Genomic DNA, 10,856 nt, shown 5'->3' with positions numbered 1-10,856 from the left:
TTATTGATTATATTCTAAAGAAATATTCTCCTGGACCATAAAATAGTGTCTTTTTTCCATAAATAAATAGAATATGCTCTGATTAATTAAACCTGATGGGAAATTTATGAATGTGAATTGGTATAGGGGACTAATTATGAGTCAGAATATGAACACTATGTAAAGGGTTAAAGAGTGAGCTTTAGAGGTGCTGTGACAGTAGTTACCTTTGGACAGTTTCCAGCTGTCTGTATGCTAGACTAAATTACTTTTTTTTCTCTGGTATGATGTGATGATATCTCTGTCTTCTACTTCTGAGGAATAAAAGCAAAAACACAGTCAGTTGTATACTACTATGAAAGTACTGATAAGCCTCAGAGCTTTGCAGATTGTTCATTGCTTTATGGTTAGAAACATTGTATTATGCTACTGGTGATTTGCTGTTGTTTATGTACTGTATGTAGAAATGTGTCCTGCAAGTCAAAAGCCAGGGCTTCAACCTGCAACTTTCTTTCTACCTACACCTCATTTGCATGCCAATAAATTGCCACCTGTTCTGCTACATACATATTTTGGATCAGAGTTTGGCTTGAAGTTGACATTGTAGGTAAAGAATGAGAAAAACCCTACTAATTTGTTAACGTGAGCCCCCAGAAGTTGGCTGAGATGTAACTTCCAGACGACCAATTCAACCAGACTGGGCTCACTGGGAGGAAGGTCTTAAAGAGACAGGAGCTAAAACGGCCTGTTTCAGACAGAGGCTGAACTGAGGGACTGCATAAAATAAGGATTTTTTTTTTAGTCATACAAGTCATACAAATATATTCCATTGAGGCCCAGAATAAAAATAAAGCCCTGGAAATGTGCAGAATATGTTTAAAGTCCATGTAAAGTAAGAATAAATATGTATTCTGAGTTTGACATACCACAGAAAAGTGTGTTGTTAACCACCCTGCCAAATTTGAAAGATTAAATACATCGCCAAATATATGAAAATAGGCTTCAAAGTTGTGTAAAAATCAGCCTCTTTCTCTGCTCCCAAACGCTGAAACCCCGCTCCCTACCAAGTGTCACCTGTCAATCAAAGTCGCCACCTCTACCAGAAACATGGACGCTATGCCTGAGAGCTTTCTGTCGCTAGCTCAGCTGCTAACTCAGCTCACTGGCTAACTGTAGACTGTATTGGTAGTAGTGTTAGATGTAGTAACAATAACTGGCCACTAGACAGGTTAACCACTTAACGCACGCTGTTCCTCCTACGGGACGGGACGGATGTTAGGAGGTAGCCACAAGTTCTTCTGGATGTTTTAAACACCAACCCTTAAACATATATATTCATGCCGTACATCGTTGGAAAGCTTAGATTCTCCTGATTCATTCAAGACCACTCACGACTTATATGGTTGCTCACAGCCGTAATAGTATTAGCGATTAGCTCGGCTAGCCCCTGAGCTAAGTAAGAAAAGCTATAATGCCTACATACCTTCAAAGTCTTCCCTTTATCCACAGCGATCATCTTATGACTCAGGACTTTCTGTACAGCTCGCCAAGTATCCATTCTTGTGAAATATGAAATCCGTTTCCATAAAACCGAAATATTTTCCTCAATATGTCCATGTATTTAGTCCAACACGTAACGTAATAACACAAATAACAAACCATATACGGTCCGTTTACGTCATTTCCTGACCTGCACGTCCATCTCAGAGTACACGTGACTAGATGTTTACGACCGTGAGCTCCTCCTGCTTCTGACGACACCACACACAAGCCAATCGGTGTTTAGGATTAGGCAGTACATGTCTCCAAAGCCAATGAGGACATGTGACCGACAACAATGACGACATGGCTTTGATTGACAGCTGTTCCAGCCTATGGAAATATTCGGTGAAATGAAGTTGATAACATTTTAGCCAATAGTCTGAGGTTTCCAACGGTGTATGACACTAAGCTATCAGGTTTGGCTGTCCATAAACAAACTCCAAGCGTAACCGGCGTGCGCCCTGTGCGTAAAAGAGTTGAACCATATATCATTACGCACACGGCATTTTGGTACACGGTTGGTTCTTCTTCGACTTAACATATGACTTATAGCAAAATAAACAGATAGATAGATAGATAGATATGGCCAAACAAAAAATATATGGTTATATGTAATAATAATAATAATAATAATAATAATATGGCGTCAGCTTTCATTAGAGACCAAGATTTTGATTGTAGGCAAAGGGGATGAGAAGTTATAGGTGTTTGACTGTGGTTATACAGCTTTGGTAACCAAGTGTCCATTTGGAGTCTCCAAAAAGGACCTGAGGAAAACGCATGGACATACCTGTTGAAAAATAATTCTGAAAAATTCATCTTTTGGTCTTTTGACTCCAAATTTGGACTGCATGAAGCCAAGACATGTGGCTGTGGCCTCATTGTGTCTATATCCTGCTGAGAGGTCCCTGAATGTCTGTACACATGTCATTGTAAAGGCAAACCTATGGGCGAGTAAACAACCCCATCATTGTAACCTCTGCCACTCTTTGTCAGTAAGTCACAGAATCACACAGACACTTTTACAAGAATCCTGAGAGTGTTTCCTTTCCAATGATACCAGACACATCTCTGAGTCTCAAACTATGTGGGATCTGTGCTGCTCACAACTTGGGCATGTCGTTTAGGCTAACAGCATAAAAAACAGGGGCGTGTGTTAAGTGGTTAACCACTGAGGAGAGCGGACTCTCGGTCTTATATAATAGGGGAGGGATCACATCACATGATCTTTCCATAAACAGTTCAGTGTTCATGAACCAACGGGTCCTCCAAACTAAATGACCAAGTAATTTGACTATGTGACACCAGAACGACACATAGGAGTAGTTTCTAATCTGATGCCACTGTCAGCAATCATTTATCTTTGCTTTTTTATGATATGGTTAGGTTTGGTTAGGTTTAGGGAAAGATCATGTGATGTGATCAGAAACATGTGGTGTGGGTTAAATATACTATTTCCTTTAAAGTCCATGTAAAGTCAATTCATTAAGATATTATACATGTTGGAAAATGGTTACAGAAAACATGTGAAAAGGCTGATAACTATGCAGATAGAGCCTTAAACTGTTTCTCAGCCTCAAATTTTTCCTGATTTTCTGATCTTGCAAAAAAGGGCTACCCCATGACATAGTGGCGTACCCTTGGTCCCTCCCCTTCTATATAAGACCAAGAGTCCGCTCTCCTCAGTGGTTAATCTGCCTAGTGGCCAGTTATTGTTACTACATCTAACACTACTACCAATACAGTCTACAGTTAGCCAGTGAGCTGAGTTAGCCGTCGAGCTAGCAGCTGAGCTAGCGGCAGAAAGCTCTCAGATGTAGCGTCTATGTTTCGGGTAGTGGTGGTGACTTTGACAGGTGACACTTGGTAGGGGGCGGGGCTTCAGCGTTTGGGAGCAGAGAAAGAGGCTGATTTTTACACAACTTTGAAGCCTAATTTCATATATTTGGCGATTTTTTTAATCATCATCATTTGGCAGGGTGGTTAACAACACACTTTTCTGTGGTATGTCAAACTCAGAACACATATTTATTCTTACTTTACACAGACTTTAAGTTAGACAACCTTCGTCGCCATAGCTACAATAATAACTAAGAGGTTAGGGTTAAGGTAAGTCCACTGTTAGGTTAATGCCTCCATCTACCCCTCCTCCTCTGAATGTGGAAGTTTGCTGCTCTGGGTCTCTATTACATTTACTATGGTGTTGTTTTTCTTGGGAGGACAGTCTCCGTGGGAACTGCGATGCACAGCGAGTCACTTTATATTTCTAATAGCAACAACGACAGCTTGCTCAGTAGTTTTCATGGTTGAACAGGAAGAACAGGATGCTGGTGACTAAAACCCAAACATCATCAAGAAATATGACACCCAATACAGTACGATGTGTTTAATACGTTACAATACATTCGACACACAATACTTGTTATTAGCAGTCATTAATGGCATCAGCTCACTGTTAGTTTTGGTTTTACTGACAATAAAAATATAAAATAACAGCAGCAGTATCCTTTACGCTTTATTTGCTGGCGTCAGTGAACTGTTTACTCAATTTACTTTGGAAACCACAACAGCATAGACCATTTACTGTCATTCACAGTGACAATAGAGCAAAGATGCAGGCATGGAGGTTCTTTTACATTAGAGAACCAAGTGGATTAAAAGAAAACTGTGATTAGATATAAAAAGCTCTTTGACCACAGTACAGACTGGAGTGTGTGCCTCCTCCTCCTTCTCCCACTGTCAGGTTTGATAAGAGATGTCACTCACACCTCTATCGGCGTCCTCCATCACCGGAGACTGCCTTTTCTACAGAGAGGTGAAAGAACTGACAGGAATGTTGTTATGATTTTGGGGAATTCGAACTATTACAACTTGAGACCGCAGGCGTCAAAAGAGAAGCCGTGAACTTCTGTAGTGACTGAAACCACCAGTCTGTCTGCTCAGCGTCCTGTCTGTCCAGCTCCCGGTCCACAAGTCAGTCTGTTGAATGGTCTAAAATGGAAATTAAGTATTATTAATTAATTTGATGTATTTTTTACAGTTTTAATTCATACTAATATATTAAAACGAAATAATGTTAACCAACAGTGTAATAATTAAGGGTAAAAATATCAGTCATGCGAATTCATTATAATGGTGTGCAACTATAGGGGCCGTTTCCACTGCAGTAACTAAGGGGTAATTTTACGGAGTAGGTTCTCAGAACGGCCCGGAAAAACTTGTGGGTGCTGATTGGATATACTCAAGGCGGGAAGTGACATCAACAGAAAGCGATAAAATAGCCCGGCATTTTTAAAACCCAGTAGACTAACTCAACTAAACGAAGAAGAATATGGCAGAGTCTTATGACAAATGGACTGACGACGAGGTCCAGGTGTTGCTGGCCTTTTATGGCAACGACGAGGTACAGCGGGGGGTTTGAGTCGTCTCAGCGGTCGTTGTTGTTGTTCTGTTGCTTTTTCCTCGGTCAAATGTGACAAAATTATGTCACATCTAGAGCCCGGTAACTTTACAGGAACCTTCCTGTCACTCGGCGCTCTCAGTGGAGACATAGCGGTTGAGAGGGCCGACTGAGACAACCGCTGAGACGACTCAAACCCCCGCTGTACCTCGTCGTTGCCGTCGGCCGTCGTTCCTACCCCCCAAATAGTTCCAGGAACTTCTTCAGTGGAAACTTATGTGCTAACTATTGAATTGAACTTATCATCGATTAACCAACTGTGCATTTAACCAGGACCTGAATAGTAATGGACTGTACTTAGATCATGCTTTTCTAGTCTTTCGAACACTGAAAGCACATTCATAAACAGATGGCAGGAGCTACCACGCAGGGTGCCAAACTGCTCATCAGGAGGAATCTATTGGGAGCAATTTGGGGTTAGGTGTCTTGCCCAAGGACACACTGACGTAGGCTGGAGGAGCCGGGAATCAAACCGATCATCTGATTGGCGGACGACCGCTCTACCTCCTGAGCCACAGCCAACCAGAAGCTAAGAGAGGTCACACTGTTGGTTTGTTTATAAATAACTTTAATACCTTTGTTCTGCATGAATATCAGCAATGTGGCATATTTGAAATTCAGGTTTTTAATCCTTCAATTCAAGTGCAGTTTACTATAATTGTGTTGGCTGCTCATCAATAAGAGTCTGCCAGTGCCAGGTATAGTTATTTGTTCCCATCAAAGTATTAAGAATTTAATTAAATAATCTCTTAAGAGTTTAATCATTCAAGAGTAATTGTGTTCTTGGAAGAAACTGATCATGCTCTGTCACGTGACTTTAGAGGAACTTCAAAGTTCAAGCTATAAGGTCCAAGACGTGTCCCATCTTGTCTTTTCTCCCGAGACACTCTTGTTCCTCATCACTTCGTCTCGGCGGTTAAAGTTACAGGTTCACACAAATCAACAAGCCTTTGAGCCAAACTCAGGTTCAGACATCGAGCCACTTCAAACTATGGTCAGGTAAAGGTCCACAGGTGTAGATTCAACCAAGCGCTGTTACAGTACTTACTGTACCTGGAAATGTACTTGTATGGTCTTGCAGAAGATGTTGATGGACAACAAGATAAGACAGCGACCTCTGACCTTTTAGTTAATTGTGTATTAGTGTGTTGACTGACAGTGTCAGTTCTCTAAAGTCAACACGATGGAGGAAGTCCTGTTAGAAAGCACAGCGGAAGGTTAAACAACAATGGGACCAACATGGAGGTGAAATAAAATACTGACAGTAGTGTAAACAAATTAAATCTGAAACACAGAAATAAATAGTTTGTCCCCACATTTAGGCTAATGTGACCTAGCTAACAATTAATTCATTTATATTTTAAAAGGCACTAAAAAGAGGAAGGAATTTATTAAAACAACCTTACACATTAATAATTAGTCCAATATTAACTAGACATCATAAAACTGACTATACAAATATATAATAAATAAGAATGTATGTGTGTATATACACACATGGGAATTTAAAAGTAACAGTAAAATAGAGTAAAAGTACAACCAACTCTTTGAATTCTCACTCATTTACACATACTGTTATTTACTGATTATGTTTGGTTGCTCAAAGAGGCTGTGCTTTCTCTATGAAAAAGCCTAAAATGTCCAAAAATGATCAGAAATGTGTATTGATACTCTAAAACTAAAAGAAATTAATGGATTTTTGTCACTTTGATTGGAGGATGTAAGGACTAAGTTGCCATTGTCTTTTTCTTTAGCCTATATTTCTCTGCATTGATGTATATCCTTGATGGACATTAACCTTCGTGTAGTCCCCCCGGGTCAAACTGACCCTGTCTGTCCTTCTTTCCTTCATTCCTTCCTTCTGTCCTTCTTTCTGTCCTTCCTTTCCTTCCTTCTTCCTCCCTTCCTCCCTCCTTTCCTTCCTTCTTTCTCCCTTCCTTCCTTGACTCGAGGACAACAGGAGGGTTAAAGATACCACTGTCACTGGGAAGAGGAAGGTGAGCTGATTTGGGTTATATTTGACTCTTTTAGGGGAATTGAGATGTCAAAAAAGGGCAAAATGTGCCAAATTAAAAGGAATTTATTAATAAGTTGGACATTAAAATTTCAAATAAATCAAAATATTTTGCAAATTGATCAACTGGTTGTTTCCCAATTTCATTTTTCCAGTCACTAACAGTTATTCAGTTGAAAATTACAAATCCATCATGATATGTAATGACTGCTTGCCTTTGCTAACTCTTGAACTTTCTGATTGTGCACATTCATGATCACACAACACTGAAATGTTCAAGAGCACCAGTTACTGTAACTAATAGAAAATGAAAAAAGACCAAAGTTGTGTCCTTTAAATATCAAATGTTTGCTTATAACAATTAGACTGTGTCCTCCATCCATACACATCCCTCCATGTAGTCCTGAAAGTTTATTTGAAAGTATTTCCTAATCTTCAGACTGCACTGTGTGACGGACTGATTACAGTTTTTTGTTGAATGCCAGAGAAATGCCAAGAGTGACTGTCATTCCTGAGCTTACTCAGCTGAATAAACTCGTGGCAGACACCTGAAGTCTTGTGTGAGTCTCGTGCTAGCATAAAACACAAAGCGTCCCTGTCCTTATGACATTCATGTCAGATTGCAGATAATGTAACAATTCTTCAAATACTTTTAATTCCACCGTAAATGTCGCAATACATTTGAATCTGTACCATGTGGATGCCAATCTTAAAGTTAATGATCATTTCTCTGAATAAATAGTAAAATAATTCTTATTACAATAAATCTCCTGTAAATATGTTTCAAATAACCCTGCTGTTATTATTGTGACATTAATTGTGCACTAGTTAGTCATTCCAGCCCAAAAATTAACACAACATGTCATGAATCAGTTTTTAAACACCTTAAAGAGCAACATGCAGGTTGGCGGCCCTAGTGAATTAATTAGGGGAAATGAATGACGTCAAAAAATAAACAATAAGCACTGCAGTGACATCTCGACTCATTTTTGTAATGCTGTTTTCATATAATGCTTAAATAGAGATACTGGACATAATGTTACATATGGATGATCTACGCCAAGGTTAACACGTAAACTAGTGAAAAAGGGATTCCTTTCATCTGAACTGTAAATGTACATATACATTAGACCCTACCACAAGGGTGGACCCTACCTTCATTTGCGGCGGGATCAACGAATGTCGATCTAATGTTTCTGTACACTACTGGACAGACTTACAGCCAATCATATCAACAATACACGATGACGTATTCAGAGCCTTTAGGGAGCAGCACGAACACACACTTCCTGTTTACGAAGGAAAAATCATGTAGCGCAAGTTTTTGTTCTATTTTCAAAGTGAACTCGCCTTCCGATTTATTTAGCACACAATCTACTGCTGCTGTGAACGGTTGCTGCAGCTCTGTGGCGCCATGCTGGATGTAAACAGAGTCGCTCTACCGTCGAGCATGAGTATACCCAGGAAACAATTTTCCAGCTCCTCCTGGAGGTTCCCAAGATGTTCCCAGGCCAGAACAGATACATAGTCCCTCCAGCGTCTGACCCCGGAGGCCTGTACTACAAAGCTGGATTTTCTCTTATCGAGATAAGTTCAGGGTTAACTCTGGGTTTTCCGTACTACGAAGCTGGTTCACTTCTTACCGGGGTAAATCACCATGGTAACTTATGCTGAACGGCTAACCTGCTCCGGAGCAGGTTATGTTCTGGATAAGAGATCAGCGAGTATAAAAGCACCGCCCCCTGACCAATCAGTTCTCTTGGAAAATGGCCTGCCCATTCCTGGAAGATCCTGTGGACGTTGGTGCGCGGATCGTTAGAGGAGCGCTCAGAAGAGAAAGAGTATTCAGGGACCGATGTGATCCTTTTGATGTCCCCGATGACATACTGTATGAGAGATACAGATTCACGTCAGCTGGCCTGCACTACATTTGCGAACTGCTGGAGCCATATGTGACGAATGTCACTCATCGCAGTCGGGCGCTGACAGTACCTCAGACTGTGTGCATTGCACTCAGGTTTTTTGCCACAGGTAGGCTAATTAATCAATCAATCAAATCAATCAAATGTATTTTTCATAGGCCAACATCACAATTAACAGCATGTCTCAGTTGGCCTAACAAACTGTACGTGACATCCTGTCCTCATACCCTCACCCCAGGTGACGAAAAGTGGTTGTACTGATTTAGTCTTTTCTTTTAATTATGCTTATGGTTTTTATAATCCCACCTGGGATAGGTCGTAAAACGAGACACGAAATTCATTCATTCATTCATTCATTCATTCTTTCTTTCTTTCTGTCGTAGGTACTTATATGCATGCCGTTGGCGATGCCGAAAACCTTGGCAAAAATACATGTTGCGCTGCCATTCATAAAGTGGCAGGTGCCCTGACTGAGCTTCTAAATGAATTTGTTGTTTCCCCGGCCACCTGCCCTTACAATCCATCAAAGAGGGGTTTTATGCGATAGCAGGTAAGATAAAATAGGCTATGTAAAATACACATAATGTACACTTACTCAGCTGTATACTGAATGCAGCATGTCCCTTTCACAGGGTTCCCTAGGGTAATAGGTGCCATAGATTGCACGCACATCCCCATTTGTGCACCTCTGGGGGAAAATGAGGCGGACTTCGTGAACAGAAAAAACATTCACAGCCTCAACATTCAGGTAGATCACACAATAAAGAACTATTTGTAATGCACCAACATTTCACATTCAGTTACTTCATTAACAATAATATGTCTTATATCATTTTGAACCATAATTAAACAGTCCACATATACAAAGAGGCCCACACAATACTGTTGTCACTGTTGAACTGTATTCAAGTCTTTCCAAGTGTACATTGACTAACCAGCCTCGGTCACCAGCCTCGTGGCCAAGTGGCCAGGGTTTGTACATGACTCCCGGATTTTCAGGGAGTCTGCACTGTGTCACAAACTGGAGCAGGGTATGACAACTGTACATTCAATATTTTAATCATGTTCATAATTTGTGGTACTTATCAAGGCTATTCCTTTTTTTTTTTTTTTAAATATCTGTAGGGCTGTGCAGTGGAGTGCTTTTGGGCGACAGGGGCTATGCCTGCCCCCTCCTCCCCCTGATGTGGTGGACCCCATCACCCTCGATTATCCTGCAGGTGTGGCCGTGAGAGAGGCCATTACAAAGCAGTTTTTTATTTGAAGAAGGATATGGTCTTTGGTATTTCAGTTATTTATATTTATTTCAGGGAAATTTGAGTTGTATTCATTTCTTTTTCTCCCGTTCCTGAAAAAGAGGATACATTTTAGTTTCATTCAGGTGAAAATCCTTGAAATCCTTGAAAACGCTTGAATTTAAATCTTGTGTTCAAGGTCTGAAAAGTGCTTGAATGTGACATTGTAAATGTGTACGAACCCAATTGTTTCATCATGCCTGAAAATAAATGATCTTACATCACTGAATTACCTTCTTGTCATGTTCAAGTTTCTCCAGCTCTAGCTTTGCGATTTTTATTTTTATTTTCTTATATTCAATGTCGAGCTCCAATTTGCGTTTGTACAGCGCTCTCACGGAGTCTGCTCCGACCTGTAACAAATTAAATACATACAGTTGCTTCAGCATATAGCCACTTTTCATGGCTCGTGTTACACTAATGCCAATGTCACACAGACTACCCTCATTAAATTAGAGTTCATTACATCTCTTGATGGTCTTGAGGTGGCTTGTCTGGAGGTGGAGGCCACAGGCTCAGGGGGGTTTTCCTCTTCCTGTAAAATAAGTATAGCAATTGCTTATTTATTAGGACAGGGAGCACTAGAGCACACTTCTTAAAACAAGCAGACTACCACCATTAGTGAGACTGTACAGATACACCAG

General features: G+C 40.4%; 1 pseudogene; it reads left to right on the top strand.

The window, feature by feature from the left end:
• The first annotated feature begins 8,761 nt into the window (after positions 1-8,761).
• On the top strand, positions 8,762-10,149 carry LOC128366915 (putative nuclease HARBI1; annotated as a pseudogene).
• Positions 10,150-10,856: the final 707 nt, after the last annotated feature.

This window comes from Scomber japonicus, chromosome 10 (genome assembly GCF_027409825.1).
Source record: "Scomber japonicus isolate fScoJap1 chromosome 10, fScoJap1.pri, whole genome shotgun sequence".
Lineage (NCBI taxonomy): Eukaryota > Metazoa > Chordata > Actinopteri > Scombriformes > Scombridae > Scomber > Scomber japonicus.
Note: the sequence above shows the minus strand (reverse complement) of the source record. Positions and strands in the feature narration are given on the sequence as shown.